A 27,845-nucleotide genomic window follows, 5' to 3' on the forward strand; every position below is an offset into this window, starting at 1 on the left:
GGTTTTGTTATATTATGTTGGGACTTGATTTCAATGTATTAATGATGTTATTGTAAGATCATGATGGACTTTATGTGAGATATGTTTGTATTCCGACTTTCCTTTCCAAATTTCTCTCCCTAATTATTTATCTCAGCCTGATGTACATGGTTTCAGTGCGCATTCCACAAGCACACATGGTGCCATGGAAAGAGTCTTTCTGACTTCAGGCCAGCAGTTATCCACTGAGTCACCCATTACACACTTACCTCTCAGGTACTATGGGAAACACCTGGGAAACAAAGAAAAAGCAAGAACAATCTTTGCTTCTGAAGAGCTTACATTCTAATGGGGAAACACTGGGCATAAATAGGTACAAATCTGTGCACATAAAAAAGTTTAAAAGATACATATAATTAAGATACAAGGTAACTAGAAAGGTGGGCCCCTGAGGGGCCTAGAAAAGTCCTCCTAAAAAAGGCAGCATTTGACCAGTGTTGAAATCAGGATCCAAAGAAGCAGAAGTGTCCCAGGAGGGAGAGCGTTCCAGGAATGAGGAGGCAGCATCATGCATAAGGAACACCAAGTGACCTGGTGAACCTGGACCAGAGAGGGCAGGGAGGGGTAAGTAAGCCTGGAAAAGTAGGAAAGGGTCGGATAATAAAAATAGCACATATAGCACTCAAGATTTGTAAATCTTTACATATGTTCTCTCATTTGATCCTCACAACAAGATAGGAGCACTTATTATCCACTTTGTATGGGTAGATAAACTGAGGCTGAGAAAGGTTAAAGACTGGTGTCTGAAACTCAGGTTTGCCTGACTCCAAGCTCAGTGCTCTGTCACCACCTACCTATTCCTAACTGCCAGATTGTGAGGAGCTTTAAATTTTAAACAGAGGAATTTGTTTGATCTTAAAAGTAACAGGGAACATTGGAGTTCACTGAGTAGGGTGGTAAGAGGATGAGTTCTCAGGAGAAAAGCTGGGAAACCAACCTGGGACCAATGGCTCATACTGCCGTCCATGACTAGATGCAGCCAAGTGGTTCAAGGATGGCCCCAGGGCTTAACCTAGGGTCTCAACTCATAGACTCTGAGCTTGAGGTTTTGAGGGAGCTTCTGGGAAATTCCCCTGAGCCCTCCAGTCCAAGGATATTCAAAGTGGTCACCTCAGGAAGCAGCGAGTGGTGAACCCAGCAGAGGCGGGAAGGGTGTGGAGAGTGGAGTAGATGTGACCCAAACTGTCAGATTTGACAGCCAGCAAAAACACTCTCAGCCTACCCCATCAGGGACAGTAAGAGGTAAAAAAAAAACCTCAGGTTAAAAATACTCAGTTTGTTGTAAAGGGAAATAAGAACAGGAAGGAAGTGTGGGGTTGAATCAAAAAAGAGTTGACAGAAAGCCCCAGAGGAAGATAATGAGACATCATTGGCAGAAACGGCTCAGGTAAATGGGTGCTATGTGTCTTCTGCTAAATGCAGGAGAGATGTTTGTGTAGGCTGGGAGGGAGCAAAATGGCCATCCTTTTAGGGCTGTTCTAGATCACTTTGTCAATGGGCTCATGGTGATCTACAACAAAGGCTGTACATAGAGTTTTTATCAGGGGGGAAACATTCTCAGAAAAATAAAGCATATGTCCCATGAAGCTGTGGGAGGATTGGTGTTATTTGTCTTTTCCAGTGGGAAAAGGGAAAATTGGGGGCATTGGGATATTCTTCTTTTTTAAAATAGTTAGAACAACCCAACAAATAATGCAAAGTGCTCACACTACAGCCCATAAACAGTCAGGAATACTCCCCTTCCTTTTCTAGTGGAGCTCTTCCTTCCCAAGGACCTAGCAAATCCTCCAGATTTATGATCTTTCTAAGTGAGAGTCCCTGTAAGCACATAGAGAGTCAAACAATAAGTTAGCCCTACCTCTCCAAGAGCCTATTTGTCCTCCAGACTTATATTGCTATCCTGGACAGGACTCCACAAAGGAGAAGAAATTGGAATTCCTAATTATCTTCCTCTGGACATGTACAGTCCACATGACTCACAGTATCAATGAAGGGCAAAGTCAAGCACCTATCCTACCTAATTTGTGTGGTGGCAGAGATGAGATCTCCAACTTAGAGAGGACATTTAGTTCTTGCTTGAATGAAGAGAGGAAAACTGGGAAACTGGAAGAAGGTAATGAACAAGGAGTCTCCTGTGAGGGACCTCTTCTGTCTTCAGACAAAGGGGGTTGGAAGTGAGGAAGAGGAGTGAATGGGGGGGTTCCCTCATTCAACAGGAGAGAAGGCAATTCTACCATTGGAAAAAGAGCTAGAACAAACTCTTGACTGACAAAAATAAAAGCTTTTTTTTTCAATATGTAAACTGTTGGATCACTTGTTGAGATGCTATCCTTTTGCCTGCGAGTATTCAAAGCTTTAGAGGCAGCTAGGTAGCTCAATGGATAGAGTGCTGGGCCTGGAGTCAGGAAGACCTGAGCTCAAATCCAGCCTCAAACACTTACTAGCTGTGTGACCCTGGATAAGTCACTTAAGCTCTTTTTGCCTGGAGAAGGAAATGGCAAAACACTCCCGTATCTTTGCCAAGAAAACCTCATGGACAGTATGCTCCATGGAGTCATGAAGAGTCAGATACAACTGAATGACCAAACAACCAGCACATTAAATGTCTAATTAAGCTGTTTAGCAATATTATACTTCGCAAGCAGGTGTTACCATCCAGTATATAATGATGTAATCTGAGCTGGAAATTTCTTAAACTCTTGGGTTCAGTTCCACTGAAATGAATTAATTCCCTACTTTTTTGATTCCAGAAGTCTTTTGTTTGAAGTTTACTTAGAACAAGGGATACCAGTATTCAGGACCTTTCTCTTGTTCCCCCTCCTTTTTTTTGCACAAGTTGCAGCGCCACATGGAACATGTATGGGCATGGCCCAATATTTTCTGATGGTTTTGTCTCAACCTCCCTAGAGAATATAATAATAGTTATAAGTTATTGCAGGCATACCTAGTTTTATTGCACTTTGTTTCATTGTGCTTTGTAAAAATTGCATTTTTTACAAATGGACGGTTCATGGTGACCCTCCGTTGAGCAACCCTGTGTCAGCTCCCCGTTTCCAACAGCATGTGCACACATCATGTCTCTATGTTACATTTTAGTAATTCTTGCAATAGTTAACTTTTTCATCATTATTATTATATCTGTGATCTTTAATGTTACCATTGTAATTGCTTTGGGTCACCATGAACCATGCCCATATAAGATGACAAACTTAATCAATAAATATTGTGTGTGTGTTTTGACTGCTCCACCAAGGGACCGTTCCTTGTCTCTCTCCCTCTCCTCAGGCCTCCCTATTCCCTGAGATACAACAATATTGAAACTGGGTCAATGAATAACCCTACAATGGCCTCTAAGTGTTCAAATGAAAGGAAGAGTCAATCAGTGTAGCAAACTTCCTTGTCTTATTTTAAGAAATTGTCACAGCCAATTTTAAGACAATTGTCACAGTTGTTCAGCAACCATCACCCTGATCAGTCAGCTGTGCCATCACTGTGGAGCAAGAAAAAGACTTGCTGAAGGCTCAGGTGATAGTATTTTTTACTTAAGACATTTTTTTTTAGACACAGTACTATTGCACACTTAATAGACTAGAGTATAGTGTAAACAACTTTTAGATGTACCAGGAAACCAAAGATAGGATTGAAGTTGAGTCTCGAGGGAAGTAAGAGAAGCTGGGAGGTGTTGGTGAGGAGGAAGAGCAATTCAGGCATGAGGGCCAGATCTTAAAAAGGGACAGAGGTACAAGTGTGAGAAACAAGTGTCTCTGGATCATGGATTATTCAGGAGTAAAGACCAGAATGGTAGAAAAGGATCAGGTTGTGAAGGGCTTTAAAACCTAGTCACTTTTCTGAGGCCAGTTTCTTCATCTGACAAATGGGGAGGCTGGGCTAGATGATTTCTAAGGTCGCTTCTAGATTGAAATCTACCATTTTTTAAAATCAGAGGTCCTCCATACCTGGAGATGGTGGCTAGTAAAAAGTCCAAAAACCTAAATTCAAAATAATCATAGTGATAGCTACCATTAAGGTTTTCAGAGGGCTTTGATCCTTACCACAACCCTAGGAAGTAGATGTTCTTATTTTCCTCATTTTTACAGAGGAGGAAACTGAGGTTGAATCAGGTTAAGTAACTTGTCCAGTGGGGTCACTCAGCTAGTAAGTGTCAGGGTCAGATCTGAATTCAGTTCCTCCTGACTCCAAGTCCTGAGCTCTATCCACTGGATCACCTGGCTGCTATATTTTCCCCTGGTAAGAAAAGGACTCACATTTTACTGGAGGAAATATAGACATAAGGACCGAAAGACTTCATAACTCTCTCTGATCAATGCAATGACTGATCCTGACCTTATAAGACTAACAGTTAAATATTCCTCCTGCGTCTTGACAGTGAAAGTGGGCAATTTTTTCAGACATGACCAAATGTTAATTTTTTAAGGCTGTACTTATTTGTTGGAAGAAAAGTTTCTATGTGGCAGAGGAAGGCTTCACAGGGAAGTGGTAGAGATCCGATCCTTTTAAAAACAAACATCAATAGAACATTTAAAAAATATTAGATATTAGGGCAGGAATAGTGACCACACCCTGAGGTAAAAACATCCCCATAGCACCAGCCCACATCTAGAACATACCAAAAGCACCCACCTACACTGGGAACTCAGAGCCTGAGTTCTCTTACCTACAAAATTTTTTAGTATGTTCTTTTTTTATTGTGAACTTAACAAACCCCAAATTAAATAGACGTTTCCATAAACAATGAAGAATGAAACTGGGTCTCTATTATGTACAGCTTGGTTTTTTTTTAATACATAATAAATTCAACATCTTACTTTCAAAGTTATCCCATTTGTCTGTGACTCTTTTCGGCCTTCCTCCTCTCTTAAGATTTTTTAGGGGCACCTAGGTGGTACAGTGGATAAAGTACTAGCCCTGGAGTCAGGAAGACTTGAGTTCAAATCTAACCTCACATACTTGCTAGCTGTGTGACTATGGGCAAATCATTTAACCCTGATTGCCTCCAAAAAAATATTTTTAAAAAAAATCTCTCAATGATTTGTTTTTCTTCCTTTTCTTTTTTCTTTTTTTCCTCTGTCAAAGACAGAGGTTTTGTCAGGAGAAGCAGCCTGACTTAGTGGGTAGAAGTCTAGTCTTTGAATCACAAAGATCAGTTTTTAAGTCCTGCCTCTGACACATACTGGCTGTGTGACTTTGTAGTCACTTGATTTCCCTGAGCTCTAAATTCATCCAAATTCATATAAATTCAATCCAAAATTCATAGACTTTTTACATCAAGCTCCTTTCAAGGTGTTACCTACACCAATGAAATCATATGTCTCAACCTCCTGCCTCTCTCTCCCACCCCTAACACCCACACCCCAGCCAAAAAATATTACCCAAACACTCTTGGGTAGATAGGCAGGGATTATTCCCCCATTTCGTTGCTGTTCAGTTGTGTCCTACTCTTTGTGACCTGAATTGGGGTTTTCCTTGGCAAAGATACTGGAGTGTTTTGCCATTTCCTTCTCTAGTTCATTTTACAGATGAGGAAACTGAGGCAAACAGGGTTCAGTGACTTGCCCAGAGTCATACAGTTAGTAAAAAGTGTCTGAGATCACATTTGAATTCACGAAGATGAGTGTTCTTGTCTTCTGGCCTGGCACTCTATCCATGGCACCACCTAGATGCCAACTTCATAGCTGAAGAAACTGAGGCCCAGAGAAATTAAGTGGCTTAGCTGACTTTACATATAGCAAAAGGAGGGCTTGCATGTCCGATTTGAAAGCACAGACATAAACTGGAAGAATCTGAGTCTCCCAGTCAGTCCACTGTCCCAGAGGTTTATAGGCTGTAGAAAAATGCCCTTGGCCAGAGGCTGGCCATCTGTATCCTGGGAAGTTGCTGGGTATCCACCCCTGCTGCCTGCATGAAACACTTTGTGCTGAGGATTCCCACGTAACCCTGGGGTTTCAAATGAGAAGGGTAGTTGGACTGTAGTTCTCGGGAAACAGAGGGGAGGGATGGGAATTTCAGACTGTGGGATCTGGGCAATAAAAGCCAGGGAGAGGAATCCTGGTGTGTCCCAGGTGAGAAGCGGGCAGGGTGTGGGGCCTCACATTCCTGGATGGTTAGGACGCCGCGGCTGATGATTATCATTATTATTCCTACTCTAGTTTTTCTGGAGTCTTTTATCCCACAAGACCCTGCCTCTCTTCTAGCGTCACCAACCAGTCCCTACTTCTAGGGTGCGGCAGGCCTGCTGGCTCCATGGGAACACCATGTGATCGTGGCTTTCTCCCCCAGTGAGCTCAGAGTACTTTATGGTATTGATCTCCATCTTAGCGCCGGAAACTTGGGGGTGAGCACACTTTTTTCCTTCAACAGGGAAACTGAGGCACAGTATCAGCATGCAACTTGCCCAAGGCTGGGCAGGAGAGACCTCTTACCTCCCTGCCCCTATTCCTTACCAGACTGTGCTTGCCCCCAGCAAGAGTGGTGAGCTAGAACCTTTCCTGACTTGGAAAGGGGCCAAGGGAGGTGTGGATTGCAGGAAAAAGACCTGGGATGGTGCCAGGAGAGCAGAGTAGGTATCCTCCTTGCCAGGTGCTTCGGGCACCATGAGGTCAGGCTCTCAGTTTCACATCTAAGCAAGAAGGGGCTGCCAGGAGGGTGGGTCCTCCTCAACCCTCCATGGGAGGGGAGTTTGGGGGAAAAGGGAGGTGATGGGGAGGGGTGGGGTAACACTGCTGACAAGTGAAAGCATCCCGTGCTTTGGCGTCAGAGGCCAGGCTTTGGAACAGAGGATCAGAGAAGCCCAGATCCATAAAGATGGGCTGGGAGAAGGGGCACTGGGCCAGAGGGTGGCTCCGAGGAAGGGAAGGAAAGGTGTGTATGACTGTGTGCTGGGCTTCCAATCGATGCATGTCCCTGCCTGCAGAGAGATCAAAGCAAGAGAGACAGACAGGAGGAACACCAGGGACTGTCTCGTGGCAGTATTACGTGTTTGGAGAAAGAAGAGGAGTAGGAAAAGGAATAGAATCCCTGTACCAGGACTGGATTGTGGTCTGATAGCACTAGCCAAAATCCATCACTGCCACAGCAGAGCAGCAGAGGGATGGAGAGTTCCAGCAGGCTTCCAGGAGAGGCCCAGACTCTATGACTTGGAATTCATTTTCCCTACATTTAATCCAAATGAAGGAAAATCCCACTGCTGTGAGGGCTTCCGTTATCTAGGGGGAAGGGGAAGGGAGGATGATAGAGAAATAGGGCTAGTTAGTAAAGGTCAGGACCTTGAACAGGGCTGCAGAAGTCCAGTCTTGGGACTCTGGGCCCCAGGACAAATCCTTGTTTCTTCATCCTTTCCCAGAACCCTGCGTCATGTTTGCCTATGATGGAGGGATCCCCTAAGCAATATCTCAGTCTATCCTTACACACACCCTTGTGTGCACACGTGCACACACACACACACACACACACACACACACACACCCACCCACCCTCAACTCAAATTTCTTGGAGAAAAGAGGGTCATTGAAGCAATTTTTTTTTTATGAATAGAAGAGAGCAGAAGAAAACAGAGAAGCAGGCTTGGGAAGTCACATGTTGAACTTGTAATAATAATAGCTAATATATGGAACTTTAAGATTTATAAGGCAACCAACCTTGTGAGGAAGGTGTTAATATTACCTCCATTTTACAAAGAAGGAAACATACATCACCTTAAGTGATTTGCCTAGAGTACACAGAGTGTCTAAGGCAGAATTTGAACTCAGGTCTTCTTGATTCCAAATCTAGACCTCTATTTACCTAGCTGTCTCTCTCATACACTTATATAGGAATAGTGAGCTGTATATAATAGATATTTGCAGTTTCATGTATAATCCTCTCTTTATGTTCTACTGTATATATGGAAATGCTTATTTTATTTGTTATTTGTCTTATTTGTTATTAAAAAGAATTATAAACAAATAAAAACAAACCACACAGAGTCCTTTCTTATCACCAAGTTCCCAGGCATCCTCTTCCTTCTCCCCTTCCCTTATAGGCAGGTCTGACAATTGAGTTGGAACGAACTAAGGGGCCCCCAGGTTTATAGATGAGGAAGCTGAGGGTCAGAGAGGTGAAATAACTGACCTGGGGTCACATAGCAGGAAGTGGGGCAGGATTGGAATCTAGATCTTCCTGATTCCAAATCTAAATCCAAAACCCAACCATCATACCACATTGCCTCTTCTCTGGCCTTGGCTGGCTGCATTCCTTCCTCTCTCTTCCCATCAACCAATCGATCAACAAGCATTTATTAAGCTCTCTCCCTCCCTTCTCCCTCTCTCTTTCTCCTCTTTTTCTTTCTCTTCCTTTCTCTCCCTTTATCTCTCAGTCTTCTTTTTTTCCTTTCTTTCTTCCTCTCTCCCTTTCCCATTTGGGGTTTTCTTGGGAAAGACATTGAAGTGGTTTGACATGTCCTTCTCCAGCTCATTTTACAGATGAGGAAACCGAGGCAAACAGGGTTGAGTGACTTGCCTGGGGTCACACAGCTAGTAAGTGTCTGAGATCAGATATGAACTCATTTCTTCCTGATTTCAGGTAGGTGCTCTATCCATTGCGCCACCTAGCTGCTCTAAAATAGTATTTATTAATCACTTACTATGTGCCAGCCTCTACTAAACACTGGAAATACAAAGAAAAGCAAAACAAAAAAAAAGTCCCAGTTCCATCCTATATTGGCAGTTTTGAAAGGGCAGGGGTTACAGCTCATACCTTCTATCTTTTGCCTCACACTTTTGGGTACCCTGGGCCCCACACACCATATATATTTATTAAATAGAACTGGTGGAGATTGAAGATAGACATTTTGCAGACACGTTTAATGACTGTGAAGGGTGATGGGGCCACCAAAGGCCTCTGAGTGGGAAATGACCTGAAAGAAGTGATATGAAAAGTGACTTGGATGGATAGAATATCCAAGGATGGCCTTTGGGAAAGTGGGAAGACCCATGGAAAAATTCTTCTTGAGATAGCTATCTATGTGTGGTTTGTCAAGTAACATTTATGAACTACCTACTATGTGCTTGGCATTGAACTAAGTGCTGAAGACACAAAGAAAAGCAAAAGCAATCCCTGGTGTCAAGGAGCTCACAGTCTAACAAAGGAGACAACATGCAACTATGTACAAAGACATACAGAGGATAAATTGGAAAGATTCTTGGAAGGCACTAGCTTTAGGGAGACTGGGAAAGGTGGGAGTTTATCTGAGATTTGAAGGAATCCAGGGAAGCCAGGAGCCATAGGCCAAGAGAGAGAGAATTCCAGGCTTGGGAAACAGCTAGGGAATATGCCCTGAGTCAGGAAATGAGTGTTTTGTGTGAGGAACAACAAAGAGGCCATTGTACCTAGCTCACAGAGTCCCTGGAGCAGAGTCATGTATCAAAAGGCTGAAAGGTAGAAAGGAGCTGATTCTGAAAGGCTTTACCAACCAGAAGATTTTCTGTTTGATCCTGGAATTCATAGGGAACCAGTGGATTTTCCTGAAAAGGGGTATGGTACGATCAGACCTGAGCTTCAGGAAGATTAATTTGACATCTGAGAGGAGGATATATTGGAGTAGGGAGAGATTTGATTCAGGGAGGACTTGGTGATGAGAATGGACTCTGTGTGGTTTGTTTTTGTTTATAATTGTTTTTAATCCTAACTTGACAAATAAATAAAATAAGCATTTCCATATATAAAGTAGAACATAAAGAGTGGATTATACACGAAATTGCAAATATCTGTTATGTACAGCTCATGATTCCTGTATAAGTGTATAAGAGAGACAGTTAGATGGATAGAGGTCTGCATTTGGAATCAAGAAGAACCTGAGTTCAAATTCTACCTTAGACACTCTGTGTAGTCCAGGCAAATCACTAAAGTTCTATCAGTGTGTGTTTCCTTCTTTGCCTCCAGTTAACTTATATACAATGAAGTGTCAGGGAAATTCTAGCCTTGTTGCCCAAATTCAGAAGACCTGAAGAATGATTCTCTTAAAGAGGCTCCCAGCATGGACAGAGTTTACAAAAGTTACTGGGATTTGAGAGAATATTTACTAGCTCCCAGTCTTATCTTCCCATTAGTGTTCTTAACACCCTTGATATTCTTGCCCAATCCAGAGGTAATTGACCTCTAGCAGTTTTCATTGAGTCTATTTTCTGTGTTTGTGTGTGTATGTGTGTGTGTGATTTTTTAGAAGAAAAATGAAGAAAGATGGGATGTCCTATTCCCAGGTCCCATATTCTCCCTCTGACCTGTGTTCTACCTAGTCAGGGCTTCCATTATTATCCCGGGGATGACTCTTTTGGTAAGATTAGGACAAATCTCTGGAATGACTGAAGGAGGCAGTAGGTTGGAAGGATGGTAATGGAGTTACTTTTTAGGATGTGTCCACCTAAAGGCTATTGTCCAAAGGAAGTGGGAGGTGGAGGAAAGTAAAGGAAGAAGTAAAGGGCTGATGATTAGAACTTTTTTCTCTATCTCTAGAATCCAACAACAATGGGTTTGTGTCACTGACCCTGCAACCTAGTCCTCTACTGGACAATCCTCCTGGAATACCAAACCCCCTTCCTCTTAGCTAATCTGAATTTTATTTGTCCTTAAAAGTCCTACCCAAGTTTCTTCTTCCCCAGCCTCCCAAACCTAACATATCATTCCTTTTTCTGAATCAGAAAACACTTTACTTCTGGAATCACAGGGGAGCAACATTTTAGATGCAGTGCAGTGGTTCTTTAAGCATGGTCTAGGGGCTATCTCAGGGTCACTGAGACTTTCAGGGTTCTTTAAGGCCAAAATTATTTTCATAATAATATTAAGACATTTTAATTTGCAATGATCTCTCTGCAGCCTTTGACAATGTCAATCATCCTCTTCTCTCTAGGTTTTTGGGACCCTATTAGCTCCTGATTCTCCTATCTGACCACTCTTGCCTCAGTTTCCTCATCTGTAAAATGGAAATGATAATAGCATCCATCTCCCAGGGGTTATTGTGAGGAACAAATAAGATCATATTTGTAAAAGTACTCAGAAAAGTGCCTGGCACATAGTAGGAACTCTATAAATATTAACTATTATCATTATTAACTTAACATCACCTGAAGATCAAAGATATTAAAAATTTTTTTAAATCAACTTTTGTTTCAGGTCATTAATTGCACTACACAATTTGCTAAAAGTAATCTAGCCCATTTTCCTCCTTCAATCCAGTTTCTAGGCCTAGTTCATTTTCCATCTTCAACATTTGTACAACATTTCTTCACACACACACACACACACACACACACACACACACACACACATGCACACACTATGTGTTGCCCATTCAACTACTTATCACTAGTGTCAAACTCCAACCACATACAAGGATCCCTGCAGACAGCATAATGACTTAGAAAACCACCTACTAGCATTATCCATGTTCAATTATATTTTTAGTTATTTTGTTAAATATTTATCAATTACATTCTAATCTGGTTCATGCAGTATTTGTGTTTCAGAATGCAGCCAAGAGCCTTGTATTTGACACCTCTGGTCTAGACAACAGACATTCTTCATTCACTTGTTTTTTCCTGTGTGGATAGTTAGACCTAATTCTTTTGAGAGAGTACAGATTTCATTCACATGACTGCAAAGTATTGTAGTAGAAAGATTACTGGACTTGGAGTCAGGGAGAGCTGAGTTCAAATCTTGCTCCTTCGTTTATTAGCACTGTGACTATGGGCAAGTCACTTAATCATGCTCTGAGCCTTAGTCTCTTCATCTGTAAAATGGAAATAATAAAAGCTGATGTACCCACCTCATTGGATTGTTGTAAAGTTCTAATGAGATAATGTATGTAAAAGGTATTGAAAATTTTCAAGGTACCATAAAAATGTCAGTTATTATTGACTCCATCCATACATTGTCATTTACAAATAGGAACATTCAAAGAACATCAGCATTCATAGGGAATCTCTCTTCTATAGGAACTCTACCCTAGATATTCTCCAAGACAGTGGCAAACACCTTTGTCAAGCATCTATCTTCTTACTTAATATTAGTAATCATAGGACCAAACAAAACTATCCATTGTTATATCTTTCAAAGGATTCTTGTTGTATTTTGATATATACATGGGAAATACCTGTACAGAGGAAAACTTTTAAAGTTGTGTTTTATTCTGCTGAAACAAATGATTTCTTATAGTAGACATATAAAAGCCTAGTGGATTCTTGTATATGCTGTACCCTGAAGTCAACTGTATGACTGGAAAGATATGGTCTGCTATAGAATATCATTTGTGAAAGTTTGCTTGTTGCCTGGACAGGATGGCACAGCAGAGAGAGCATCAGCTCAGGAATAGGAGGATCTAGGTTCAAATCCCACCTCGGACACTTGCTACCTACTAGGGCCTCCCAGCCCCTTCCTCTATAAAATGAGTGGCTAGATAGCCTCTGAAGACCCTTTTAGATCCATAATCTCTTCTGAAATTTCCAAGGATACCCCATGTAACTGACCAAGTTGTTCCCCTGCCTGCCCCCCACAACAATCCCTTTCCTGTCTCCAGGCCTATGCAGTGGTGCTTCTTCCCTGCCTGGAATGCCCTCTTCTTGCCCCTGCCTAGCTTCTTTCACACTTTGCCAATGACCCAAGATCACCCTTGGCCTCCACTGTTTGCACTTTTTCCTTTTTGCCATTACTTATATATACATTGTCTTTGATTAACTTGGCTCATCCTCTCCCTCTCTTTCTCCTTTTCTTCTCCAAAGGAAGGTAAATTTTGATGGCCAGAAGCTGCCCAATTTCTTTCTTTCCTTCCTTCCTTCCTTCCTTCCTTCCTTCCTTCCTTCCTTCCTTCCTTCCTTCCTTCCTTCCTTCCTTCCTTCTTTCCTTCCTCCCTTCCTTCCTTCTTTCCTTCCTCCCTTTCTCCCAGTTAACTATGAAGCTCATAGATTGGACCACAATAGGTCCCTGCCCAAGCTTCCTTAATGGCTGTATTCTGGACCCTCCTGGCTTAGAGTGAATGTCAATGGTAACTGTTTCTCTTTTGACCAGCAACCCTTAGAGTCTTCCTCTCCCAGTTTGATATTTTTTTTTAATTAGAAGGACCATCCCTGGACTCACTCCTTTAAAAGGTCTATTCACTGAATGAGCATCACCTGACTCAAAGTGAGAACCTGAAAAGGCCTTAGCCTAAAAGAGTCAGAGAGACCATTGCATCCTGGGCCATCTCCAGCTGTCCTGATGAATATCTGGTCACTGGACCCAGATGGCTCTGGAGGAGAAAGCGAGGCTGGTGATATTGCACAGCTCTCCCTCACTCAAATCAAAGTAAACTGCAAGTCATGTCATCATCTCCCTGATGTCATGGTCCTCTTTGAAAACAAAGGTCAAACACATTAATCATGTATCTGTGAGTCATCTCTTTCCCTCTCTGCCCTCCCCCATGGAAAGTGGAATGTGGGCTCATTTAGGGCAAAGACCATTCTACGTCTGGGATTTGAGCTGAATACTGAAGAAAGTCAGGAAAACTGAGAGACTAATGCAAGGGGGCAGAGCATTCCAGGCACTGAGGTCAACCAGTGTAAAGCAGAGATGGAGGGTTATGGAGGGTTATGAACTGTGAGTAGTTCAGCATAGCCTGACCTTAGAACACATGATGGGGGAGTAATGTTTATGACACCTGGAAAGACTAGAAGGACCCAGGTTATAAAGAATCTTAAATACCAAACAGAGAATCCTGGAAATAACAGGGAGCCATTAGAGCTCATTGAGTGGTGGGGAGGGGGTTTAAATGGTCAGAACTATGCTTTAGAAAAATCCAGTGCTAAGACACTGGAGTAGAGAAAGGACTCAGCTGAGTTCTCCCAACATTCCCCTCCAAATAATTTTAAAATAATGCCTCAGATCGAATTCTGGAGTAGCAGAACCAACAAAAGGTCAGAGTGAGACTTTCTTCTAGCCAAAGACAGCATAGGAAGTCAAAGAAATATCTGTGGCACAGGGGAGGAAGCTAGACTCAGGCTCATGTTGATGTAATACCAGTTGTGAGACTAGGTGGTGGTGACAAAAGCAACAGCAGCTTTGGGAATTCTCAAGCCAGGAGACACCTGGCAACTGGTCAGAAAGTGATTATAGGGGACCCCTGTGCTAGCACTGGATGAAAGATTAGAGGCTGTATGTTTGGCAACTCCATTGGCTATAACAACTTCTGGATGATAGCTTAAGGGCAGGGAGGAGCACTTTGGGTCAAGAGGAAGTAGAAGCAAAAAAAAAAAAAAAAAAAGGAATGGGAGCCCTGAGGGACAGTATGACTTTTGCCCTCAAGGGATCAGAGATCCTAGGGAACAGTATTGTTTCTGGTCCCAAGGGAATAGGGGAATAGGGGCCCTTGCTTGAAAAGAGCAGAGTATAGACTAAGAGAGCTGTGACCACACCTTTCCCCAGATCACAACACCCTGGAAGCACCAAAAACTTCCAAACCACTAGAACTATCTCTAAAAATAGCAGTGTGGTAAAAGCCTGAAGAGAGTGCCCCTATCCTTGGCCCTTTGCCAATTCAGGAACAGAGCCCAACATTAACATAAAGTTAATAGGGTGGAAAACTCAAGCAAACAAAAACAACAAAAAGAACCTGACCATGAAAATCTACTATGATGACAGAGAAGATCCAGGCACAAACTCAGAAGAAGACAATGAAGCCAAAACAGTGAACAAGCAAAGCCTCAAAGGAAAAAAAATGTGAATTAGACATAAGCCCAACATGAATTCCTGGAAGAGTTAAAAAATTATTTTAAAAATCAAATAAGAGAGGTGGAGGAAAAATTAGGTAAAGAAATGAAAGCAAAGGAAGAAAATTATGAAAAGACAGCTTGATAAAAGAGACATAAAAATACTGGAGAAAATAACACCATAAAAACAGAATTGGCCAAATGGAAGAGGTGGTACAAAAGGTCACTGAAGAGAATAATTCCTTAAAAATTAGAATTGGGCAAGTAGTCTCACAACTGGTGTTTCATCAGCATGAGCCTGAGTCCAGCCTCCTCCCCTGTGTCACAGATCTCTCTTTGACTTCCTATGCTGTCTTTGGCTAGAAGAAAGTCTCACTCTGACCTTTTGTTAGCTCTGCTACTCCAGAATTCTATTTGAGACACTGAGAAACAATAAACAAAGTCAAAAGAATGAGAAAATAGAACAAAATGTGAAATATCCCATTGGAAAAACAAATGACCTGAAAAATAAAATTTATGAATATTGGATTACCTGAAAGCCATGATCAAAGAAAGAGTATGGATGTTATATTTCAAGAAATTGTCAAGGAAAATTGCCCCAGTATCCTCAAACTTGAGAGCAAAATAGAAATTGAAAGAATCTACCAATCATCATCTGAAAGAAATCCCCAAATGAAAACTCTCTAGAATATTATAGTCAAATTCTAGTGCTCTCAGATCAAAAAGAAAATACTTCAAGAAGCCAGAAAGAAACCATTCTGTAGAGGCACATAGAATTCATACCAGGAATTTAGGGCTTGTTCAACATTAGGAAAACTGTCAGTAATAATTGACCACATCAATAACAAAAACAACAAAAATCACAGAATTATATCAGTAGGTTCAGAAAAAGCACTTGACAAAATATAACACCCATCCCTATTAAAAACACCAGAAAGCATATGAATCAATGGAACTTTTAAATAATAAGTGGTATCTATCTAAAACCAACAACAAGTATTATCCATAATGAGGATAAACTTGAATCTTTCCAATAAGATCAGGAGTGAAACAAAGTTGTCCATTATCACCACTGTTACTCAATATTGTACTAGAAATACTAGCTATAGCAATAAGACAAGAAAAAGAAATTGAATGAATAAAAATAGGCAATGAGGAAACAAAATTATCACTCTTTGTAGATGATATGATGATATATTTAGATAACCTTAGCGAATCAACTAAAAAACTGGTTAAAACAATCAACACCTTCAGCAAAGCTGCAGGATATGAAATAAACCCACATAAGTCACCAGTATTTCTATGAACTAACAACAAAACCCAGCAGCAAGAGATAGAGAAATTCCACTTAAAATAATGACAGACAATATAAAACACTTGGGATCTACCTGCCAAGACAAACCCAGTAACTATATGAACACAATTACAAAATGCTTTTCACAGAAATAAAGATAGATCTAAACAACTGGAGAAATATTCATTGTTCATGAGTAAGCCAAGCAATACCATAAAAACAATTCTGCCTAAGTTAATTTACTTATTTAGCGCCATACCAATCAAACTACCAAAGAATTCTTTTATAGAACTAGAAAAAATAGTAACAAAATTTATCTGGAAGAACAAAGGTCAAGAATATCAAGGGAATCAATCAAAGAAGGTAGTCTAGCAGTTCCAGATTTCAAACTATATTACAAAGTGGTAATCATCAAAACAATTTGGTACTGGTTAAGAAATAGAGTGGTGGGTCAGTGAAATAGATTAGGTACAGAGTATACCATAGTAAATAACCATAGTTACCTAGTGTTTGATAATTCCAAAGATCCAAGTTTTTGAGGTAAGAACTCAACATTTAGCAAAAATTGCTGGGAAAACTGGGATACAGTTTGGCAGAAACTAGGCATAGATCGACATCTCACACAATATACTATGATAAGGTCAAAATGGATACATTATTTAGACATAACAGGTGATACCATAAATAAATTAAGGAGCATAGAAAAATATACCTATGAGATCTATGGATAAGGGAAGCATTTACGATTGAACAAGAGATAGAGTGCATCACACTATGTAAAACAGATAAATTTTATTATACGATATTAAAAAGGTTTCACACAAATAAAACTAATGCAGATAAAATTGGAAGGAAAACAGAAAACTGGAGGAAAATTTTTTACGCAAGTTTCTCTGATACAGGCCTCATTTCTCAAATATATAGAGAATTGAGCCAAATTTGTAAGAATGCAAGTCATTCCTCAACTGATAAATGGTCAAAGGATATGAACAGTTTTCAGAAGAAACCAAAGCTACCAATAATGACATGAAAAAATATGCTCTAAGTCACTACTGAGAAATACAAATTAAAGCAACTCTGAGACACTACCTCATACATATCAGGTTGGCAAACATGACAGAAAAGGAAAATAACAAATGCTGGAGGAGATGTGGAAAAATTAGGACATTAATGGGTCATTGGTGGAGTTGTGATCTCATCCAACCACTGTGGAGAAGAATTAGGAATTATGTCCAAAGGGCTATAAATCTGTGCACACCCTTTGATCTAGCTATATCACTGCTAGGTCTGTATCCCAAAGAGATCAAAGAAAAAGGAAAAGGACTTATTCATACAAATATATATACATATATGTATATATATACATGTATACACATATATATATGTATATATAAAATATGTGTATTTATAGCAGCTCTTTTTCAACTAGAAATTGAGGGAATGTCCATGAATTGGGGAATGGCTGAACAAGTTGCGGTATATGATTGTGATGGAATTGTGCTATTAGAAATAATGGGTAGGATGGTTTCAGAAAAACCTGGGAATACTAATATGAAATCATGCAAAAATGAAAAAATGGAATCAGAAGAATATTATACACAGTAACAACAATTTTGTAAGGATGATAAATTGTGAAAGACTTAGCTATTCTGATCAAGAGGGGCAGTTAGTTGAAGTGGCTACAGCACTGGGTTTGGCATCATGAAGACTCATCTTTATCAGTTCATATCTGGCCTCAGACACTAGCTGTGTGACCCTGGGCAAAGTCACTACACCCTGTTTGCCTCAGTTTCCTCATCTATAAAATGAGCTGGAGAAGGAAATGGCAAACCACTCCAGTATCTTTGCCAAGAAAACCCCAAAATGGGGTCATGAAGAGTTGGACATGACTTAAACAACTCAACAACAACTCAACTCTGATCAAAACAATCACCCATGACAATTCCAAAAGACCCATGATGAAAAATGCTATCTGCCTCCAGAGAGGGAACTGATGAACTCTCAATGCAGATTGAAGCATACTTTTAAAATTCTCTTTATTATTTTTGTTTTATTTTGCTTGTGTTTTTCTTTTTTTACAACATGGCTAATATGGAAATATGTTTTGCATCTCTTCACATGTATAATAAATATCAAATCACTTGCCTTCTCAAGGAGGGAAGCAGGAACAGAGTGAATTTGGAACTCAATACTTTTTTAAAATGATTGTTAAAAAAATTTTGTTTACATGTAATTGAAAAATAGTGAAATAAATAAAACTAATTCAAAAAAGAAAATCATTGTGGTAGCTAAGTGGAGAATAGATTGGAGTTGGGGAGAGAATTGAGTGAAAGAGGCCAATGAGAAAATTATTACAATAGTACAGGCAAGAGGTGATGAGAGCCTGATCTAGTTTAGCTTGTAAAAGGGGATAAATATTAGAGGTGTTGGAGAGAAGTTACAAGACTGGCAATAGACTGGATATGAGGGTGAGAGAGAAAGGAGTTGAGGATGATAATGAAGTTGTAAACTTGGATGACTGAAAGGATAGTGGTACCATTAACAGTAATAGGACAGTTCAGAAGAGGTGAGAATTTTTGGGGAAAGGTTGTAAGTTCTGTTTTGTAGAAGTTATTTTTGAGATGCCTATGAGAAATCTACTTTGGAATATGTCCAATAGGCAGTTGGTGACACAAAACGGAAGCTCATGAGAGAGACTAGGACTGGATAAACAGATCGGGAAGTTATTTGTATAGAGATGATAACTGAATTTATGAGAACTGATGATATCAGCAACTGAGAGCATATATAGAGAAAAGAGGATGCAGGATCAAGCCTTGAGGGATAATCATAGTTAGTGGATGTAACACAGATGAATATTAAGCAAAAAAGACCCAGAGGGAGAAAGCATATAGGAAAGAGGAGAACCAGGAGAAAGCAGTCACAAAAATTCAGAGAAGAAAGACTCCAGGAGGAGAAAGTGGTTAACATCATCAAATGCAGTTGAAAGGTCAAGAAGGTGAGGATAAAAAAGAGCTCATTAGCCCTGGCAATTAAGGGATCATTGGTATTTTTGGAGGAGTTTCAGTTTAATAACAATGGGAGTCAGACTGAAGATGGTTTAGAAGAGAATGAGAGGAGTGGAAGTAATAAGTATCAAAGGCTTTTTCAAGGAAGTTAACTGAGAAATTGAGGAGAGATGTAAAATGACACCTGATGGACATGGCAGAATCGAGTGAGGGTTTTTTTAAAGATGGGGAAGACTTGGCTATATTTATGGGCAGTAAGGAAGGAACCAGTAGAGAGGGAGAGAATGAAAATTAGAAAGTGGGGCTAACGGTGGGTGCAATCTGCTAGTGAAGATAGAAGCAGATGGGATCACAGATACAGGTAAAGCAACTGCCCCTGGCCAGAGCATGAAATGAAAGATAGTAGTGGAGGAAGATGGTAGAGGTGTGTGAGATGAAGAGGAGCTCTTTGCAGTCAAGTAGGAGGTGAAGTTCTCAATAGAAGTGCTAGGGGAGGGAGTATCATGGGAAGGTTGTGGAGAAGAGAAAAGATTTGAAACAGCTGCTGTGGTGAGTAGGACAGAGAATCAATTAGGGAGGAGGAGTAGAATTGCCTTGATATAGTGAAGGTCTAGGTTTGCTAGCAAAATTGGACAGAGGAACGAGTCAGTATAATTTCATGATTTCCTCCACTTCTGTTAAGCAATACATGAAAAGGAGCAAAGGTGTTGGATTTGGGGGACAAAGAAGGTGGATAATGTGAATAATCTAGGGTTGGGGGCTCATAAAGGACTCAAGACTAGAGGATAGCATGTCGTTGAATTGGGTCACCAAGGGGTCAGGATTGGGAAAGGAGAAGGGTTAGCTAGAACAGAAATAAAGATCTGGGATGATACCAGTGGTTGTAGGAATTGGAGGGCAGGTAGTATTTAATTTCTGTTTCTATCCCTGGCACCTAGCATGGTGCTCATACATAGAAGACATCTGATAAATATCTGTTGAATCGAATCATTGCTCCAGATTACTTCTCAGACATAAAACTGGAAGGGGCCTTAGACGTCATCTAGTAAAACCCCCTCATGTTACAAATAGAGAGACTGAGAGTCTGAAAGGTAGTTTCCTTGCCCAAGGTCACCTGGGTAGTATAGTGGTAGAAGCAAATTTCAAACTCAGGCCTTCAGTCATCAAATCCCATGTTCCTTCCATATTTGTAAAGGTTTAGCTGTAGATGCCCCAAATATTAGATTCTATCCCTTCCTTTCTTGTGTCTTCCTGCAGTAAAGACTACAGGAAAAGCCTAGAAGGCTAGAGTATAAAGGAGATGCAGAATGATCTAGGAGACAAATTATCATTCACCAGCCTTGGGGCACAGATTTAAGATAGGTAAAGCTTGTCTCCCCTTTGCCTCCTTAACTCATAGGACCTTGAGGAGACTGAATGAGAATTATACTACTGAATAGTGCTGAGTTCCGTGGAAATTATGAGCTAAGCAATGTGTAAATTGCTGTCTTTTGTGTTCAGATATGATGAGGTAGTGGACAGAGGGCCAGCCTTGGAGCAAGGAAGACTTGGGCTTAAGTCCAGCTTCCAACACCTACTCACCATGTTACCTTGGATGTTACTTAATCTCTCAGTGCCTCAGGCAACTCTAAAACTAAATTACATTCTTGCAGATCTGTATTACTGGAAGGAATTTCCATGCCAGGAGTTCCCCAGAGAGATAAAATCACAGAACTGACCCTCTTCCCACCCCTCACTCCTACAAGACTAATTAATGGAAATAGCTTTACATGTGTGCCAGGGTTACTGAAAGTCTGCCTCCAATTCCCTCCCTCCTGCTCTAGGGAAGTGGGATTTAGAACCATAGTTACTATTTGCAGTGCTTGGCCCTATTTACACTTCTGCCTCTCAGACTCATGGTTAACCCAAAACATTTGCTCCAAGGCTGCCACATGCCTAGCTGGTCTGTCAGCTTCTCTTTCCGCAACCTGGAACACCTTCCTCCTTCCTCTCTACTGACTCCCGGCCACTAGCTCCTTTAAGACTTGGCTCAAGATTTTTTTTCCAAACAGCATTTTTTTTTTCTGAATGTGGATTGTAGGATTCAAAGTGGAAGGGATCTTAAAGAACAATTAGTCCAACACTCTCATTTTATTATGAGGACACTGAGGCTGGAGCAGTGAAATGATTCTCCCAAGGACACAGAGTCAGAAAGTGGCAGAGCTGGGATTCAGAACCAAGTGTCTAGATTCTAAATCTAGGACTTGTGAAGAATCTCTGCCTTCCTCTAACTCAGACCTGCACAACTTGGCAGTAGGTAGGGGCCAAAATTAAAATAGACTAAACTCCTTTGGGCTGCAGATAGGTTTTTAGTGGCTCCCTTTCTACATAAAGACATAATTAATGATTGCACTATTTTGCAAATAAATCATATTTTTAAAAAAAGGGAAATTTCAATTAATTACACTTATTACTTAAGATTTTTATTTATCATGAAATCAATCCTCTCAGACTAGTGACAGACTGACAATGGTTGGTTGCTGCAGATCACGTGATAAATAGGAGACAGTGCGCATGGCAACCCATCTGCCAAGTTACATGATGGGCACAATAGTGACTAGTGGAAGGCAGGTTATGTGGGACATGGACATAGCACTTGTTACATCTTTACTTTCTTTTACATCCTCTCCATTTTTCACAGGCTGTCTGAAGTCCTTTGGAATGCCACAAGCAGCTGAGGGGGGTATATGTTGTGCGGGGCTGCTCTAACTGCTCCTTTATTCTAAGGTCTAATAGTGTATATATATCCAATTTGCACTACTGCATTCTGTCCTTATTGACTTGGTGTTCTGTGTTCTGGAATTGTTCTCATCACTTTGTGTCTATTCCCTGTCTCTCCCATTAACTCTGGAAGTGACTATGAGACAGATACCATTCCTTCTCTGTCCCAGCCTTCATATACTGTTTCACCCACAGTAGGAGATCAAAAGGTATCTATTAACTGTTTCCTGATCCTCCAGTGCAATCTCATATTGGACCATGGGATCTCAGAGGCTAAGGAGTTCAACACTTTCCTCTGTAATATCCTTACTCAAACTCAGCTTCAATACTTCCAGTGATAGCAAACTTACCATTCTAAGAAACCCATTTCCATTTTTGGACAGTTCATTAAAAATTCTAGTTTGAAGTTAAAAAAAAAACCAAACCCTTCAAGCCCCGGGGGCTTAAGGGTAGTGACTCCATGACAAAGAGAAAGCAGGTTCATGATCCTGCTGTGGCCCTTCCTCTACAAATATTTGGCCCAGGAATCCAATTCACCAAGTGTCTACTATGAGAAGCACCACTCCACATCAGGTGGCTGGGATACAGAGATATAAAGACAAAAAGCTAATGTCCCAACCCTAAAGGGGCTTACACGGGGTATCCCAAAATTGTGCAATTTGGGGACATTCTGTATTCCACATGAGAGTGAAATAGCATAAACATAAGGATGAGTAAATGCAAAATAGAGGATTTCTTGTATGGGTAGGGGCACACTGGGACACAATTTGGTGGGAGGGGGTTAGAGAAAACCCTGTAGCACCTTAGCTGAGCCTTGAAGAAAACTAGGAATTCCAAGCAGTGGGGGTGAGAATTCCAGGCACGGGGGACAGTCTGTACAAGGCTGAGAGATGAAACATGGCAAGGGCAAGTGGAACAATTTGTCTGTACGGTGTTTGCAGAGGGGTTGTTTCCATTGAGCCTCAATTTAAATACATCGTACAGACACAGGAGATCCCATAATACTTCGTCCAGAAGAGCACTAGATTTTGTAAGCTGAGCCAGCCGGCCTAGGGCATTGGGGATGGACACTGTAATCTAATGGCCAAATGCAGGCTGTCTCCCATAGATGCTCCCCACCCCATCCCACAAGCAGGGGAGAAAGCAGAGCCCTGAGGGTGCGGAAGAATTAATAACTTAATGTCTACAAAGCTCTTGGAACAACTTGCTACAGATAAAGTCTCATTATCCTTAATTGTTATTATTATTGTTGTTATTGTTATTACCCCAACTCCTGTGAAAAGCTGCCACAGGACTGAGGATGACCTCAGGTCAGGGGTTTAATTAGCACCTCCATTAAAAACTGAGGCCTCAGGCACCGTGCTACCACCCCCACACTCAGACTCCACCTTTTCCCAGCTTTGGTTCCGCCCTTCTGGCTCCTTTCCAAGCCTGGGTCTCCCTCTGCCCTCTCAACAAACCTTTTTTTGCATTCCTTCTTATTCTTTCTTCTGCCCACTAACCCTCAAAGCTGTAGCCCTCACCCCTGTGACCCCTTCATTCCCTTCTCCCCCATAGTCCCACAGATCTCCTTTAGGCCACCCCCGCCGCATTCCTATTTCTCTTCGTTCCCCTCCTAGCTCCTTCCTTGTTCTCAAATAAGGTTCCACACCTTTCTTGAGGGTCTCAACGATTAAGGAAATCAAAGACAGCTTGCCCAGGTCCCCACTCTTCACAGTTCTGCCCCAAATCTCTTAGCCCTGTCCTGGGCTAGAAGTAACAGGGACTGTTCTTCCTGCTTGTGGGGCCGGTTGGGTGGGTTGGGTGGTTTTGAATTACAGAGTCTGGCACTGCCTTGAAGCCCCGTGCAGCTGACTTCTTTAATTAATTTATTCCAATTTTTAAAAATCATCTCTTAAATTGGACCTCATCAAATGCCTCTGGGGCATGTGTCATGTCAATTACATGTAACAATTAAAATCAGTGCTGTAAAGAAACCCTTGGCCTCTTTAATAAGGAGCAGGATGAGCCAGGCTTAACTCCTCGGGTTCATCTTGCTACAGGTAGCCTTAGGGCCAAAAGGGTGGGGGAGGAAGGGCCGAAACCAGATTGAGAGGCAGGATATTGACCTGAAACAGCAAGCACAAGAGAGAATGGAGCACTCTTGAAGGAAGACACAGCCTCCACTTCTCATTCTTCAAAAATTCTGGGAGTTCCACGTGATGCTACATTGAAAACTTTATATTTACCAGGAAAGAATCCCTAGTCTCTGAAATGCAACTGAAAATTCCTACTTCCTACTTTACAATAATAGGCTGTCCAGTATTTATAAATTAAAAAAAACAACAACAAAGAAAGAAATCATCCTGCCTTACATTAAAAAGAAAGCATCCACCATGCAGTAGAATAAATACTGCACAAGGAAACAAAAGAGACCAGGGTTGGGATTCTAGTCTTGTACTACTAGTCATGTGACCATGGGGAACAGTCACTTTGGCTAGTTAGTGGAGTCTCAGTTTTTCCATCTTTAAAATGAAAACGAGGCCCAAACAACATAATGTGAAAAAGCATTATATAATTGTCAACTGCTGAAGCAATGCCTTCTCCTGCAGGCCCTAGAGCGGGAGATATGAGTTATTCTTTTGACAGTGGGGATGGTGGGCTATAGCTATCCACTCTCCTTCATCAGTGGGTCCCTACCAGTGACCAATGGCATGCATTTTAGAGACAGCTCAGCAACATCCTATGGCTGGCGTCACAGAGCATCTCCTCTGAGTTGAAAAGCAAACTGACCAGGAGAGAAGTCCAAACCCAGACAACCTGGCCCCATTGGATATATCTGCCTCCCCCAACCTGGAAAACAATGATGTAGACAATGTCAATATACTTTTCCTTATTTACTTCATTCATTTATTCATTCTTGTTTGTGAACTTGCCTGAGAGTCACTCTGTTCCCTAATGTTTGTCCAAATCTGTGCTGTCTATTATAGATCAAACTCCCAGAGGGCAGAGGCCAAGTCTCTTAGTATGGTATCCAGCTCAGTGACATGCAAAAAGGAATATTTAATAAACACTCTTAGATGAGAATGATGATGATAAGATAACCAGCACTCAAGTCTTTCACTTGGGGAAACTGAGGTCCACAAAAGACTAAAATCTTAGAAAATGATAAATCACACTATGGCACTGAGGCATGCTATATTGACTGATGGCTGGGTATTGACTTAACTATGAGCAGAGGGGCAGTGGCATGAGTGGAAAAAAAAACAACCCAGCAAAGCAAACAATGTCAGGGCTGTTTATATATCTATATTTATATCTATATGTATATAGATATAGATATATAATCAATTCATAACTCACTATACATAACACACCATTCTCAAGGCAACAAGGATAGGACTGCCCCTCCACATAGCCAGCTCCTGTAAATATTCCTCTCTTTTCTCCTCTAAGGCTGACTGATAGTAATTTTAATCTGATGTATACAGATTATATACACCTGTATACAGACTTTTTCACGGGGAGGGGTATACAATATAATTTGTTCTGTATCTGCCAACATTCCTCTTAGGGATGGGTCTGGGGAAGACAAAGTTTATTCAGTGAATCTCTGATCAATGAAGCCAAAAGTCCTGCCTGGATTGGTCTTAACCTACAAAGGCTTCCCATGGAACCAAACACCATGAAGGTCTTGAAAGAAGCTTTATAAGATGAGAGCTTGGAGAGCTTGGGATGCTTTAGGGCCTGCCTAGCTGAGAATCAGAGAAGATTCCAAGCCCATCTCCATAATCTCATACTCACCTATTAATTTTACCACAAATACAGGAAGAGTACACTAAAGTGAGAGAGGGTTCAGTATGTGTTCAATAAGCTCACTGAAAGCAGGAACTATTTTTGTCATTGTGTCTCCAGGACTTAGCCTGTGGCACAAGCTTAAGAGATGTCCAGTTGAATGAAGGAAAAAGCATTTATTAAGCATCTATTGGGCTGCAGGCAACAGTAAAACAGTTCTTGCTCCAAAGGAGTTTACATGATAATTCATCCAACCCTACCTTCTTATTGGTAGGTTCAAACTAAATCAATTAAAGATATTTAGAGGTTAGTTGATTATAGTGGATAATAGTGGTCCTGGAGCCAGAAAGGCCTGTGTTCAAATTCCTCAACTCAATCAGAATCTAGGCAAATCACTCAATCTTTACCTGCTTCAGGCAACTCCCTAGGATTTAACTACTAAATAGAGACTATAGTGATAGTTCTGGGAAAGGAGAGAATATGATACTTTCATAAAACCAAGGAGACCTAGTCAGTTAATGTGGATCTGAGAACCAACCCAGTGAAGTGGACCCTAATCCAAGGCCAGGAAGCCTGTCTCTCTTCTAATTAGACCCTCAGGAAGGCCAGATGTGGATGTCATACAGTACCCCAACTCTGCCTCCTGGTTTTTCTGGCTTCCTACAAGTCCCAGCTAAAATCTCACCTTCTACATACAAGAAGTCCATTCCCAAACCTTCTTAATTCTAGTACCTTCTCTCTGTTGATTATTTATAATGTATCCTGTATATAGTCTGTTTATACATTGTTTGCATACTGTCTTCCCCATTTGATTGTGAGTTCCTCAAGAGCAAGGATGAGCTTTTGGTGTTCTTTGTATTCCTAGTACTTAGTAGATACATAGTAGGTATTTAATAAATGTTTACCATTATTGATTGACACCAAGTTCAGCATCATTTGTTATGACTGCCAAATTGTAACAAGATTATCCTGACCAGAGTTGCACTGGGCTGAGATCACATAGCCTTCTAGCTTTGTTTTCTAGCAGTCAGGCTGAGTTGGCATTAATCTCTCTCTGTCAGGAAATATGAAGGGGAAAAGTTCAAGATGAGGATGATGCAGCCCACGAAACTGAAATCTTTGGGACCAGGGATATACAGAGATGAGTTTACACTGTGTACTGAGGCAGCCCCAAGGCTTTAGCACTAGCAAGAATGAGTTACACAAGGCTCTTGAGGCTAGACTCTGGGATTCCCCAGATATAGGAGTGAGGAAAGAAGGTAGGGAAGGGGCATTAAGAGTAATGAATAAGGGGAATGAGATAGCTACAAAGGAAGCCATCCTTACACCATCAGAGAGTACAATGGGAATTTGTAGTATTCCCTCAGACTAGGCCTGCCAGCCCTACAAAAAAAAATTACCTTGTTAGCATATAACAACAGATTCTTCCAAGGAGTTTCACATTCATCCCTCTTTCTCAACAGGGCAGCATAAGCAGATGGGGAATAGGAATCCTCTCCAGTGCCTTTGAAAAACCCTTGGGAAGAAAATATTTAGAATCAGAACCTCAATGATTGGAAGGGACCATAGATATTAACTAGTCTAATTGACTTATTTTATAGGTGAGGAAAATAAGACCAAGAGAAGTCAAATGATTTACTCGAGGTCTTGTGTTAAGGGTTCACTAGTCTTAACACCAGGTTCTTTCTTACATCTAACTAAATGCCTCTCACTATTACTTAAGTATTTTTCCACTAAGGATTTCAGCCAGGGTATCGGAACATTTTCTCCTTGACTGGTTATATCATTTTCAAAGGTCATTCACTGAAAATATCTACAACTGAATAATTTGGTTCAAAACTGACAAGAAAACAAGCACTGGGGGTTTGGTGCTTATATGAATTTGGAATCAATATCAGGCACCTTCCTTTGTGCTTAGAAAGGGCAAGGTTCAGAGTCAGGAAATCAGACTCTTATGTTTATAAAATTTCTGTTCTTTCCCTTTTGTGGTTTTGAGTCAAGTTCAATTTCTCCCCACCCTCTAAGTTTCACTCCCCAGGGGTTCTCTGCTCCTGGGGAGCAACACCTGTACTGTAAAGGTTCGGGAGAAACAGAGGGTGACTTCAGTGTAGGAAAATCTAAAATGTGCTTTTAATAAAGGACCAGTGGTTGGAATTCCAAGTGCAAAAGGCCCTTCTCTCTCATAGAAAACTTGAGAGTAGGAAAACTTCAAGGAAGAGTTGGATAGAGGTGAGGAAGGAA

At 41.0% G+C, this 27,845-nt stretch overlaps 1 long non-coding RNA gene across 2 annotated transcripts in view; it reads right to left on the reverse strand.

Moving 5' to 3' along the window:
- The window catches only part of LOC140528348 (uncharacterized), a 29,254-nt gene continuing 1,409 nt past the window's right edge, over positions 1 to 27,845 (reverse strand). The window contains exons 2-3 of one of the 2 annotated variants that reach the window (XR_011975150.1): positions 27,005 to 27,120; positions 1 to 11,818 (exon numbers count right to left, since the gene is read on the reverse strand). This is a non-coding gene — a long non-coding RNA (uncharacterized lncRNA). Of the gene's footprint in view, positions 27,121 to 27,845 lie in introns of both variants that reach the window. The other variant, XR_011975149.1, reaches the window with a different exon arrangement.

Source organism: Notamacropus eugenii, chromosome 2, assembly GCF_028372415.1.
Source record: "Notamacropus eugenii isolate mMacEug1 chromosome 2, mMacEug1.pri_v2, whole genome shotgun sequence".
Lineage (NCBI taxonomy): Eukaryota > Metazoa > Chordata > Mammalia > Diprotodontia > Macropodidae > Notamacropus > Notamacropus eugenii.